The sequence below is a fragment of the Schistocerca nitens genome, chromosome 6 (assembly GCF_023898315.1).
Source record: "Schistocerca nitens isolate TAMUIC-IGC-003100 chromosome 6, iqSchNite1.1, whole genome shotgun sequence".
NCBI lineage: Eukaryota > Metazoa > Arthropoda > Insecta > Orthoptera > Acrididae > Schistocerca > Schistocerca nitens.
The window spans coordinates 688,418,420-688,430,571 of NC_064619.1; the positions used below are offsets into that span (position 1 = coordinate 688,418,420).

At 43.5% G+C, this 12,152-nt stretch overlaps 1 protein-coding gene and 1 non-coding gene across 2 annotated transcripts in view; one reads left to right on the plus strand and one right to left on the minus strand.

Moving 5' to 3' along the window:
* Positions 1-12,152, minus strand: part of LOC126263568 (uncharacterized) — a 316,932-nt gene that overhangs the window by 225,917 nt on the left and 78,863 nt on the right. The gene's annotated exons all lie outside the window — the stretch shown is intronic.
* On the plus strand, positions 6,351-6,425 carry Trnat-ugu (transfer RNA threonine (anticodon UGU)). Its single transcript has one exon. It is a non-coding gene; the product is annotated as a tRNA-Thr (tRNA).

Here is a 12,152-nt window from a genome sequence, read left to right on the forward strand (position 1 = left end):
AATCACATCCGAGATGTGTTTGATCGGGTTCAGATTGGGCGAGTTGGGGAGGGCAGGAGAGATGGGACAGCACATCCATTAGACCCACTCGATCACTGCTGGCCTTGTGACATGGCACATTATCTTGTTCAAAAATGTCACTGTCGTCGGGAAACATGATCGTCATGAAGGAATGTACGCAGTCTGCAACCACTGGACGATACTCCTTGTCCATCATGGCGCCTTGTAAAGCTCCCTGGGCCCATGGATGCCCATGTGAATGTTCTCCAGAACATAACCGCCCCACCAGCTCGTCTCCGTCCCATAGTACAGGTATCAAGGAGCTGTTTCTCTGGAACAGCGCCCCCCCCCCCCCCGCATCGGCATGATGAAGAAGGTATCAGGACTCATCAGACGCTCTGCCACTGCGCCAGCTTCCAGAGCCGATGGTCCCGTGCCCATTTCAATTGTAGTTGCCGATGTCGTGGTGTTTACGTGGGCAAATGCGTGGCTCGTCGATTGCGGAGGCCCATCGTTAAGTGTTCGGTGCACTGTGTGTTCAGACACACTTGTACTCTGCCCGGCATTAAAGTTCCGCCACAGTCCGCCGCCTGTCCTGTTTTACCAGTCTGGCCAGCCTATGACGTCCGGCATCTGTAATGAGGAGTGGCCGCCCAACCCCACAACGTCTGAACGTGGTTTCACCTTAGTTACGCCGCGTCTTGAAGACACCACAGCATTTCTGGAACACCCGACAAGTCGTGCAGTTTCCGAAATGCTCGCGGCATCACAATCTGTCGTCGGTCAAATTCATATAGATCGCGCATCTTCCCCAATCTACACAGAGACGTGCACCGTGCGCATGTCTGACTAGCGGTCATTCCTCGCCAGGTGAGGCTGCTATTGCCTGGACGAGTTCATGTCGACAGTAGGTCAGTGGTCGTAATATTCTGGCTGATCAGTGTGCGCCTGGCACTGGAACAGGATGGCGCTTGTAACACTCTCTGAGGCTACTAAAAGCGAGCTACGCAACACTGGTGTCGATCGACTGCCCGCAGGTTAATCCGGAAATTCTCAGCCGGTTTGCCCGCTGGGCGTTCTCCGCGCCAGGGTCGTCTCCATGACGACAATGTCGCAACCTTCTGGCCGGCGAAGTAAGGACGGCAGGGCGCCGCGTGTGGCCTCGCCTAGGCACGCCTCCGCACACGTCGAAGGCGCTGCGTGACTCAAGGAAGTCTTCTTCCCGCGGAACCGGCACTTCCACCCAGAACTGGTCAGCCAAACTGCTGTACTCTCAGCGAGGTTTCCGTCTGACCGGAACACAAGTCGACCGTGTCCTCCCGCACAAAACTGGTCTGCAAAGTACTAGACTCTCGCCAAGGTTTCCTGTTGACTGGAACGGTGGTAGGCCATCAGTTTCCTGTTGGCTGGAACAGTGGGAGGTCATCAGTGAATCATGCGAAATGGGCTGCTACGACCCTGTCCAACGTGCCTCACTAGGACAGAGAGTGTCTTCAACGTCCATCCAAAATGTTCCGAAGATGCATTTTTTTCCTGGCGCGTAAGCGACGTCCGCTCGGTAACTACGGTGACAGCTTGAACTGAAGCTCCCCCTAGACGGCCAGTAATATTGTGCATCATTATTAAAGTTCTCCCTAGACTGCTAAATAATACTGTCGTTCGGAATCTTGAACGATTACTCCACTTTTTTGCGAGCATAAAAATATTAAAAATTGATTCAGGGAGCGTCAAAGATCACTCACTAACATCCCACTGCCCCCCTCCCCCCCACCCGATTTGAATATGGAGTACGGAGTTTTTATCCATTACAAAAAGCGCACACACTTCTCCCGATTTGCCAAATGTACCGGTACTTCACCGATTCCAGTGATACAATACTACGGTTTTAGCAATAACTGTAATTGATCATCGGTTTTAACTATCACAGTTATTTACCTAGAACAAATATGGAGTGAATAACCATCAATTCTCTGGGATATAATAAGTTTTTTTGAGTCATTTATAAAGCTTAGTTCCTGTGGCATGATACGTCTCGTAACTTACCACCTCCATAAATTTCTGCGGACACCTATATCCCCATGGGAAAAAAAAGAAAAAACCTAGAATGAGAGCAGCAATTCTGCGAACTTAGAGCTTGTGTTTTGCGCTCCTATTCCTTGCTGCCGACAGTCCTTTCAAAAACTTTAAATTTACAGTGCTGTTTCGTTCTAAGATATTTTAGACTTAGTCTGGAAATGTGTCATGCAATAATACGTCCACTAAACAATAATATTCGCCTAATGTATACACACACACATAAATATCTGTATATACACACACTTTTATTCATAGCGTTCCATTAATTAATTTCTAGAGTAAATTAAGCTTCCAGGTGTGAGGAAGTACTCTAAATATTTGTTAGCTTGTAGGAAACATACTGGCGCCGAGATTTTCTGTAGTGTCTTGTGCTTGTCTGTTGAAGCTGCATGGGCAGCTGTACCTGTACACACCATCCAAGCTCTGTTTGACTGAACGCCCAGGCGTATTAAGGTCGTTATTACGGCCAGAGGTGGTTGTTCTGGGTACTGATTTCTCACGATCTATGCACCAAAGTTGCGTGAAAATGTAATCACATGTCAGTTCTAGTATCATGTATTTGTCCAATGAATATCCGTTTATCCTCTGCATTTCTTCTTGGTGTAGCAATTTTAATTGCCAATAGTGTGTATATATGTTTCGTTTGTTTTATTATTCTTATAAGTGCTTTAGGAACGAGGCATTTGCTATCATTATATCACCACACCGAAGAATATATCCGTCAATTCCACGGCTTCAGTCACGCTTCAGGATAGTGTGAATCTGGCAAGGACACTGTCTCAGTAACTTCAAAGAATGTTGTTAGAAGCTAGACGTGTTACGAGAACGTATCTATTGCACCTTTGCTTTAAGATTTACTGATTTCCTCTAGGGTACTTAAGGTCGGAAGACAAACTTTCGGACGAACAGTCCAACTTAAGTAATGTCCCTAAACTCCGCTATGGTCACCAGCGGCCTCTATATTTGGCTGTGTTGTGTTCTGTTGTGAGCGCGAAATAAATACTTGTTAAAACAGAAAAAATTTGTGCAATAAACGGTAACAGGAATAAAATCTACATCGATTAGTGCTCGCCGTTGTCAAGACGAATAAAATGATCCGTATCGCAACAAGTATTTGTTTGTGGTGTAACATTTCTCCATCGGAGCTATAGCTTTATTCCCTTTGGGCGAAGATACAGTAGCAAACATGTGACGTCATGAGGTGGAGTGATGCAAGAACTGTCGGACACTGCGGTTACAGTAATCGTGAGAAATTGCAGCAGCTGAACACACTTATCTTATGACTGGTTGTTGTCATAAAAGATGCAGGCATTACCATCTGGCCTTGGTGCCAAAAAAATCTTTTTGTTGGTTATTAATTATTACTAAATTATTATTGATTTTTTCCATAATAATGTAGGAGAATCTGTTAATGCCGTGCTATCATTACGTAGTCACAAAACATTTTATTATGAACATTAAGTAGTTGAATTACTAGAAACGGTCGAATCATTGCGTGTGCCATTGGCTTCGTTTCGAATGGCCGATCGACGAGGTTCCGTCACAGAGTCGTAACGCAGATGGTGATGACTGGCCAGGTCGTGTGGTGTGTTGTGCGTGTTTAAGATCGGATGTCTGCGAGCTATGCAGATTATTACTTTGTTTAGGAAAGTATAATTTGGCTTGTGATGTATTAAAAATATTTGTTACCCAGTTGGAAAGTAGTAATGAACGAGTGATAGCTTTGCGAGTGACGCTTGTGGGTGTACATAAGGTGGTTATTCACTTTACTATGTTATCTGAAGGATAGCCCGTAACAAAAAATTGCTAGAATATTAGTAGGCAACGGAACTCGTAATATCAGTAGGAAAGAGCCGCAGCCTGTTTCATTCTGGTTCCATTAACCCTCGACCGGACGCGCTGTTGTATAAAGTACGACAGCAGCGGTTTTATGCCAAATCGATGCCTCAACTTTGAGTATTACCCTCCTCTTCAGTTTACTCCATCGTTGATGTTAAGTCGACAATTTTAAGGCGGCTTCAGTTCCTTTGATTAGCTGTCTCAGTTTATTTTCTGAATTGTAAGCAACGAGGTGTCTAATGTTGTAAAAAGTACAATGCGTGTCTGCTGGTGTGACAGTTGCAAGCTCTGGTCCAGCAGTCAGTATGCAGAGGTAAGTGTAATAAGAAGTTGACTATACTTATTCATTGTTCTTTATTTTGTATAGATACACATTACATGTTGATTTGGTTACAACGGCATGAGAAATCGTTTCATTTCTTTTGATGTTTTATTTCAGTTCAAAGGATGTATAAGACGAGGAATTTCGCTAAGTGATGATGAAGTCTATCCACACTTTTCAGACCAGGAAGAAAGTGAAGTGAATTTGAGTGATGAAAACGCTAAATTTGAGGACAAAGGCAGTGAATCTGAACATGAGGGTGAGGATGATGGTGATCTCAAAGAAGTAGCAGATGTACGGGAGTTATTTACTAGAAAAGACAAAGGTGGTGTAAAAGCAAGTGTGCTAAAACGACAGAAACCAATAAGGGAAAAAAATATTGTGCAAATTCTACCAGGTCCAAAGACAAACGTGATGGATTTAACTGACAATATTGATGAAATCGTTAAAAATACAAATACGTATATAAATAGGCAGCGAGACAGGCATAAAATCTTGCGCAAAAGATTTGATTGGAACGAGAAAAGGCCAGCATGCTTATGTATGAGACTGTGAAAAGACTGGTGGTACCTACAGGGAACTAACAGGAACCTTACAACTGACAATTTCTGAATATTTGCTGCAGAAGAAAATCACTTTGATTGCTACAGTGAGGAAGAACAGACGTGAAATACGTTGAGAATTTCTCTCAAACAAAACAAGGTAAGTGCAATGTCTGAATTTAAGCAGGATAAGACTATTTTTTCTATTTTACACTTTTAGTTCCATAAGGTCAAATTGAGGAGCAAATCATCAAGCTCATGGAACGTGTCAGTACAAGAAATTACAACGTAAGAGACAGATAAACACCGATAAAATAAAATGTTTATGAACCCCAAAAATGAGCAAGCCATAAGTTGATGTATACGCAGTCAACAAAATAAGACAGGAATCAGCTTAATTTTTCAAAATGGTTCAAATGGCTCTGAGCACTATGGGACTCAACTTCTGATGTCATTAGTCTCCTAGAGCTTAGAACTAGTTAAACCTAACTAACCTAAGGACATCACACACTTCCATGCCCGAGGCAGGATTCGAACCTGCGACCGTAGCGGTCTCGCGGTTCCAGACTGCAGCGCCTAGAACCGCACGGCCACTTCAGCCGGCTTAATTTTTCAAGGTACTCCTCGACAGAATAGGAGGAGTGACCCCAAGAGGAAACTCTTCAGTTTCGATTTGAAAGCGCTTGGATTACTGCTAGGATTTGAATTCTTGTGGTACCTTATTGAAAGTGGGTGCAGCAGTATACTTATTGAAAATGGATACAGTAGCATGCTACACGCGTTTCTGCACAAGGGTCAAGGAGGTGCGATCCAAATGCAGATTAGATTTCTACCTAGTATTAGCTGAGTGAAAGCTGCTAACTCGTGGGAGTAAGCTGGTACTGTTAACAAGAAACGACAGTAAAGAATATGTGTATTGAGAGGCCAATGTCAGAATACCCAGACTAATCAACAGGAGTCGACAAGAAGTACGCGAACTTACATCACTTATTGCCCAAACCGCCAGTTTCTGAACCAAAAATGTCATTTGAGAATGGGAAGAGATACCCTAAAATATAATTATCATACGTCATAAGTGAATGAAAACAAACAAAGTAGACTACTTTTCGTGTGGAACTATCACTTCAGATATCGTTCGAATAGTAAAAATGACTGCATTAAGTCTTTGAACAAGATCCTGAACGTGTGCTTTCCACGACAGTTACTTATCTATCTGAACATATGCCCCTTCTGTGAAATTAAAACATCGGGTTTTGTTGAATTGTATGCTGGAAACTATAAAAACCAAGTCTTACTGTAATTTAGCGTTAGTTTACTTTCTACATATATATGACGGTAGTATCTGTTCCCGAAAGAACAGTTACCGTGGATGACCATGCAGCTTTGCTAGAAATGAAATGGTAATTAAATAGACACCCTAGCTGCAAACAGGCGTTGATGTTCTTCATTGGGGACATGTTGAAAATGTGTGATGGGCAAACATCTATTAGGCATGTAGTGGTGTGGACATGTTGGGAATGTGGACCTCACGGGGAGTGTGCAAGGGGTAAGTCCCTGCAGACGCACTATGTGCCCACGGTGGCTCAGATGGATAGAGCGTCTGCCATGTAAGCAGGAGATCCCGGGTTCGAGTCCCGGTCGGGGCACACATTTTCAACATGTCCCCAATGAAGTACATCAACGCCTGTTTGCAGCTAGGGTGTCTATTTAATTATCATTTTACTTTCTACATGTCATGAACTTGTGTCTTGAACTGCAATATTTGAAACAATGCCAACGTTCCATACAACATCCTTTACTACCACCTAGTGTCATCAACAAACAAATATTTTAAAAATCACCTGTACTACTAGAGGGCATGTCACTTATATGAATAAGGAACAGCAGTGGCCCCAGCACTGATCCCTGGAGCAGCCCACATTTAACTGTGTCCCACTCAGGCCCCACATCACAGTCCTTCTCAACAATGTGGATAACGACCTTTTTCTGTCTGTTACTGAAGTAAGAGGTGAACCAATTGTGAGCTACTCCCCATATTCCATAATGGTCCAACTTCTGGAGCAATATTTTGCTATCAACACAATCAAACGCATTAGTTAAATAAAAAAATATGTCTAGTGTTGGAAAACTTTTGTTTAATCCATCCAGTACCACACACGGAAAAGAGAATTAAGCATTTTCATTTCTTAAACCACTTCTAAAATCGAACTGAACATTTGATAGCAAACTGTGTGAAATAAAATGATCAATTATCCTAGCATACACAGCCTTCTCAAAAACTGATGGCATAGAAACAGGTATAAACGTCTACATTATCCCTTTCTCTTTTTATATGGCACCTTTACTACAGAGTATTTTAAACATTCAGGAAACTGACTATTCTTAAAGGAAAAATTACAAATGTGGCTTAGTTCAAGGCTAACATGTGCAGCACAACACTTTGATATTCTGCTAGGTACTCCATCATATCCATGAGAGTCCTTAATCTTCAGTAATTTAATTATTGACTCAGTCTCCCCCTTATCAGTATCACAGAGGAGTATTTCAGACATTAGTCTCGCAGAGGCATTTTTAAAGAGTGTTATGTAATTCCCTGTATAAATTAAGTTTTTATTTAATTCACCAGCAATGCTCGGGAAGTGATTGTTAAATACTGTACATATACGAGGTGCGGCTAGAAAAAAACCGGACTGATGCTGGAAAAAACATTTATTTACAATTATTTACAATTTCATGTTATCTCCTTCAATGTACTCTCCTCCTCGGTCTCTACACCGCTCCATACGAATTTTCCACTGTTCATAGCAATGCTGCAGATCATTTTCGGTAAGTCCATACATTACTTCCGTCGCTTTTTCTTTTACTGCTTCAACAGTCTCAAATCTAGTTCCTTTCAAAGCTGACTTGACTTTAGGGAAAAGAAAAAAGTCACAGGGGGCCAAATCAGGTGAGTAGGGTGGATGATCTAAGATGGGAATGTTGTGTTTTGCCAAAAACGTCTTCACTGACAACGCACTGTGAGCTGGGGCATTGTCTTGGTGAAGGATCCATGACTTTTTTTCTCCACAAATCGTTCCGTTTTCTCCGTACTCGCTCACGTAGGGTAGCCAGGACGCTAATGTAGTAATGCTGATTCACTGTTTGTCCCTCTGGTACCCAATCAATGTGCACAATCCCTTTGATGTCAAAAAAAAAAAATCATCATTGCCTTGAATTTCGATTTTGACATTCGTGCTTTTTTTTGTCGTGGAGAACCAGGAGTTTTCCAATGCATCGATTGGCGTTTAGTTTCGGGATCGTAAGTAAAAAACCACGATTCATCGCAAGTAATAACATTTTGTAAGAAGGTGGGATCACTTTCAATGTTTTCCAGGATGTCAGAACAAATCATTCTTCGGCGTTCCTTCTCTTCAATTGTGAGACACTTTGGAACCATTTTTGATCACACTTTGTACATGTTGAAACTTTCATGAAGAATCTGCCTAACACTTTCCTTGTCAACTCCTGTTAACTCAGACACTGCTCTGATTGTTAAACGGCGATCTTGTCGAACAAGTTTACCGATTTTTTTCAATGTTTGCATCAGTTTTTGCTGACAATGGTCTGCCAGTGCGAGTGTCATCACTGGTGTCTTCGCGGCCATCTTTAAGTCGTTTAAACCACTCAAACACTTGTGTTCGCGATAAACAATCATCGCCGTACACTTGTTGTAACATTACAAACGTTTCACTTGCAGATTTTCCTAGTTTGAAACAAAATTTGATGTTAACACGCTGTTCTTTCTGTACACTCGACATTTTCCGACGCACAGACAAAACGTCAACTACTTAAAACAGACGCCACGGGCAGACTGAGTGCAGGAGGCAGATGAAACTCGAGCAGTAGGCGGAGCGAGAGTCACGTGACAGGCCACGCGACTTTCAGCCTTATTGCATTCGTTTTATTGTTTCACCAGTACTAGTCCGGTTTTTTTCGAGCCACACCTCGTATCTGACTTTTCAGTAACAGAATCACTTCTACACTGAAGCGCCAAATAAACTGGTACAGGTATGCGTATTCAAATACAGAGACATGTAAACAGGCAGAATACGGCACTGCCGTCGGCAACGCCTATGTAAGACAACAAGTGTCTGGCGCAGTTGTTAGATCGGTTACTGCTGCTACAATGGCAGGTTATCAAGGTTTAAGTGAGTTTCAACGTGGTGGTATAGTCAGCGCACGAGCGATGAGACACAGCATCACCGAGGTAGTGATGAAGTGGGGATTTTCCCGTACGACCATTTCACTAGTGTACCGTGAATATTAGGAATCTGGTAAGACATTAAATCGCTGCGGCCAGAAAAATATCCTGCAAGAACGGGACCAAGGACGACTGAAGAGAATCGTTCAACGTGACCGAAGTGCAATCCTTCCGCGAACTGCCACAGATTTCAATGCTGGGCCATCAGCACGTGTCAGTGTGTGAAGCTACATCTACATCTACATTTATACTCCGCAAGCCACCCAACGGTGTGTGGCGGAGGGCACTTTACGTGCCACTGTCATTACCTCCCTTTCCTGTTCCAGTCGCGTATGGTTCGCGGGAAGAACGACTGCCGGAAAGCCTCCGTGCGCGCTCTATTCTCTCTAATTTTACATTCGTGATCCCCTCGGGAGGTATAAGTAGGGGGAAGCAATATATTCGATACCTCATCCAGAAACGCACCCTCTCGAAACCTGGCGAGCAAGCTACACCGCGATGCAGAGCGCCTCTTTTGCAGAGTCTGCCACTTGAGTTTATTAAACATCTCCGTAACGCTATCACGGTTACCAAATAACCCTGTGATGAAACGCGCCGCTCTTCTTTGGATCTTCTCTATCTCCTCCGTCAACCCGATCTGGTACGGATCCCACACTGATGAGCAATACTCAAGTATAGGTCGAACGAGTGTTTTGTAAGCCACCTCCTTTGTTGATGGACTACATTTTCTAAGCACTCTCCCAATGAATCTCAACCTGGTACCCACTTTACCAACAATTAATTTTATATGATCATTCCACTTCAAATCGTTCCGCACGCATACTCCCAGATATTTTACAGAAGTAACTGCTACCAGTGTTTGTTCCGCTATCATATAATCATACAATAAAGGATCCTTCTTTCTATGTATTCGCAATACATTACATTTGTCTATGTTAAGGGACAGTTGCCACTCCCTGCACCAAATGCCTATCCGCTGCAGATCTTCCTGCATTTCGCTACAATTTTCTAATGCTGCAACTTCTCTGTATACTACAGCATCATCCGCGAAAAGCCGCATGGAACTTGCGACACTATCTACTAGGTCATTTATATATATTGTGAAAAGCAATGGTCCCATAACACTCCCCTGTGGCACGCCAGAGGTTACTTTAACGTCTGTAGACGTCTCTCCATTGATAACAACATGCTGTGTTCTGTTTGCTAAAAACTCTTCAATCCAGCCACACAGCTGGTCTGATATTCCGTAGGCTCTTACTTTGTTTATCAGGCGACAGTGCGGAACTGTATCGAACGCCTTCCGGAAGTCAAGAAAAATAGCATCTACCTGGGAGCCTGTATCTAATATTTTCTGGGTCTGATGAACAAATAACGCGAGTTGGGTCTCACACGATCGCTGTTTCCGGAATCCATGTTGATTCCTACATAGCAGATTCTGGGTTTCCAAAAACGACATGATACTCGAGCAAAAAACATGTTCTAAAATTCTACAACAGATCGACGTCAGAGATATAGGTCTATAGTTTTGCGCATCTGCTCGACGACCCTTCTTGAAGACTGGGACTACCTGTGCTCTTTTCCAATCATTTGGAACCCTCCGTTCCTCTAGAGACATGCGGTACACGGCTGTTAGAAGGGGGGCAAGTTCTTTCGCGTACTCTGTGTAGAATCGAATTGGTATCCCGTCAGGTCCAGTGGACTTTCCTCTGTTGAGTGATTCCAGTTGCTTTTCTATTCCTTGGACACTTATTTCGATGTCAGCCATTTTTTCGTTTGTGCGAGGATTTAGAGAAGGAACTGCAGTGCGGTCTTCCTCTGTGAAACAGCTTTGGAAAAAGGTGTTTAGTATTTCAGCTTTACGCGTGTCATCCTCTGTTTCAATGCCATCATCATCCCGGAGTGTCTGGATATGCTGTTTCGAGCCACTTACTGATTTAACGTAAGACCAGGACTTCCTAGGATTTTCTGTCAAGTCGGTACATAGAATTTTACTTTCGAATTCACTGAACGCTTCTCGCATAGCCCTCCTTACGCTAACTTTGACATCGCTTAGCTTCTGTTTGTCTGAGAGGGTTTGGCTGCGTTTAAACTTGGAGTGAAGCTTTACTCCTCGCCTGGGCCCGTCAACACCGACTTTGGACTGTTTATGACTGGAAACGTGTTGCCTGGTCGGACGAGTCTCGTTTCATATCGCATCGAACGGATGGACCTACACTGGTACGGAGACACCCTAATGAATCATTAGATCCTGCATATCAGCATGGGACTGTTCAAGCTGGTAGAAGCTCTGTAACGGTGTGGAGCGTGTGCAGTTGGAGTGATATGGGACCGACCCCTGATACGTCTAGATACGACTCTGACAGGTGACACGCACGTAAGCATCCTGTCTGATTACCAGCATCCATTCATGTCCATTGTGCATTCCGACGGACTTGAGCAGGTCCATCAGCACAATGCGACACCCCCCACACGCCCACTTTTGGACGTGAACATTATTGTGCATATCCGGGATGCCTTGCAACGTTCTGTTGAGAAGAGATCTCCACCTCCCCGTACTCTTACGGATTTGTGGACAGACCTGCAGGATACATGGTGTCAATTCTCCCAGCACTACTTCAGACATTAGTCGAGTCCAGGCCACGTCGTGTTTTGGCAGTTCTGTGTGCTCGCGGGGACCCTACACGACATCAGGTAGGTGTACCAGTTTCTTTGGCTCTTCGGTGCACTACGAACTGACTTTATATCGTCGACCTAGTGCTGCTGACCAGACACTTCCTTCAAGACTAACGATATGGTTTTAAATGTGTCCTGTGAATTAGCTATTCTATTTGCGTACCACGTACTTTGCCTTACTGATAACATTTTCAAGTACCTTACAACATTATTTGTAATGGGATACTGTAGTTCGATTGTGACTCGTTTTAACATTTTATTATAATTCCCACTTTGTTCTACATGATATCTTTATTCCACTTGTAGTGGACGGACAAGGCAGCCAGTCCACAGTGAAGTAGCCGAAAGGGCACGCGTCAACTCCCGCCGTCTGGCGTTAAGTCTGGAACAGGATTCGTAATGAATGTGATAAAGAAAAGAACGTAGCTACTAGAACACTTAACTTTTATATTGTCCTTTG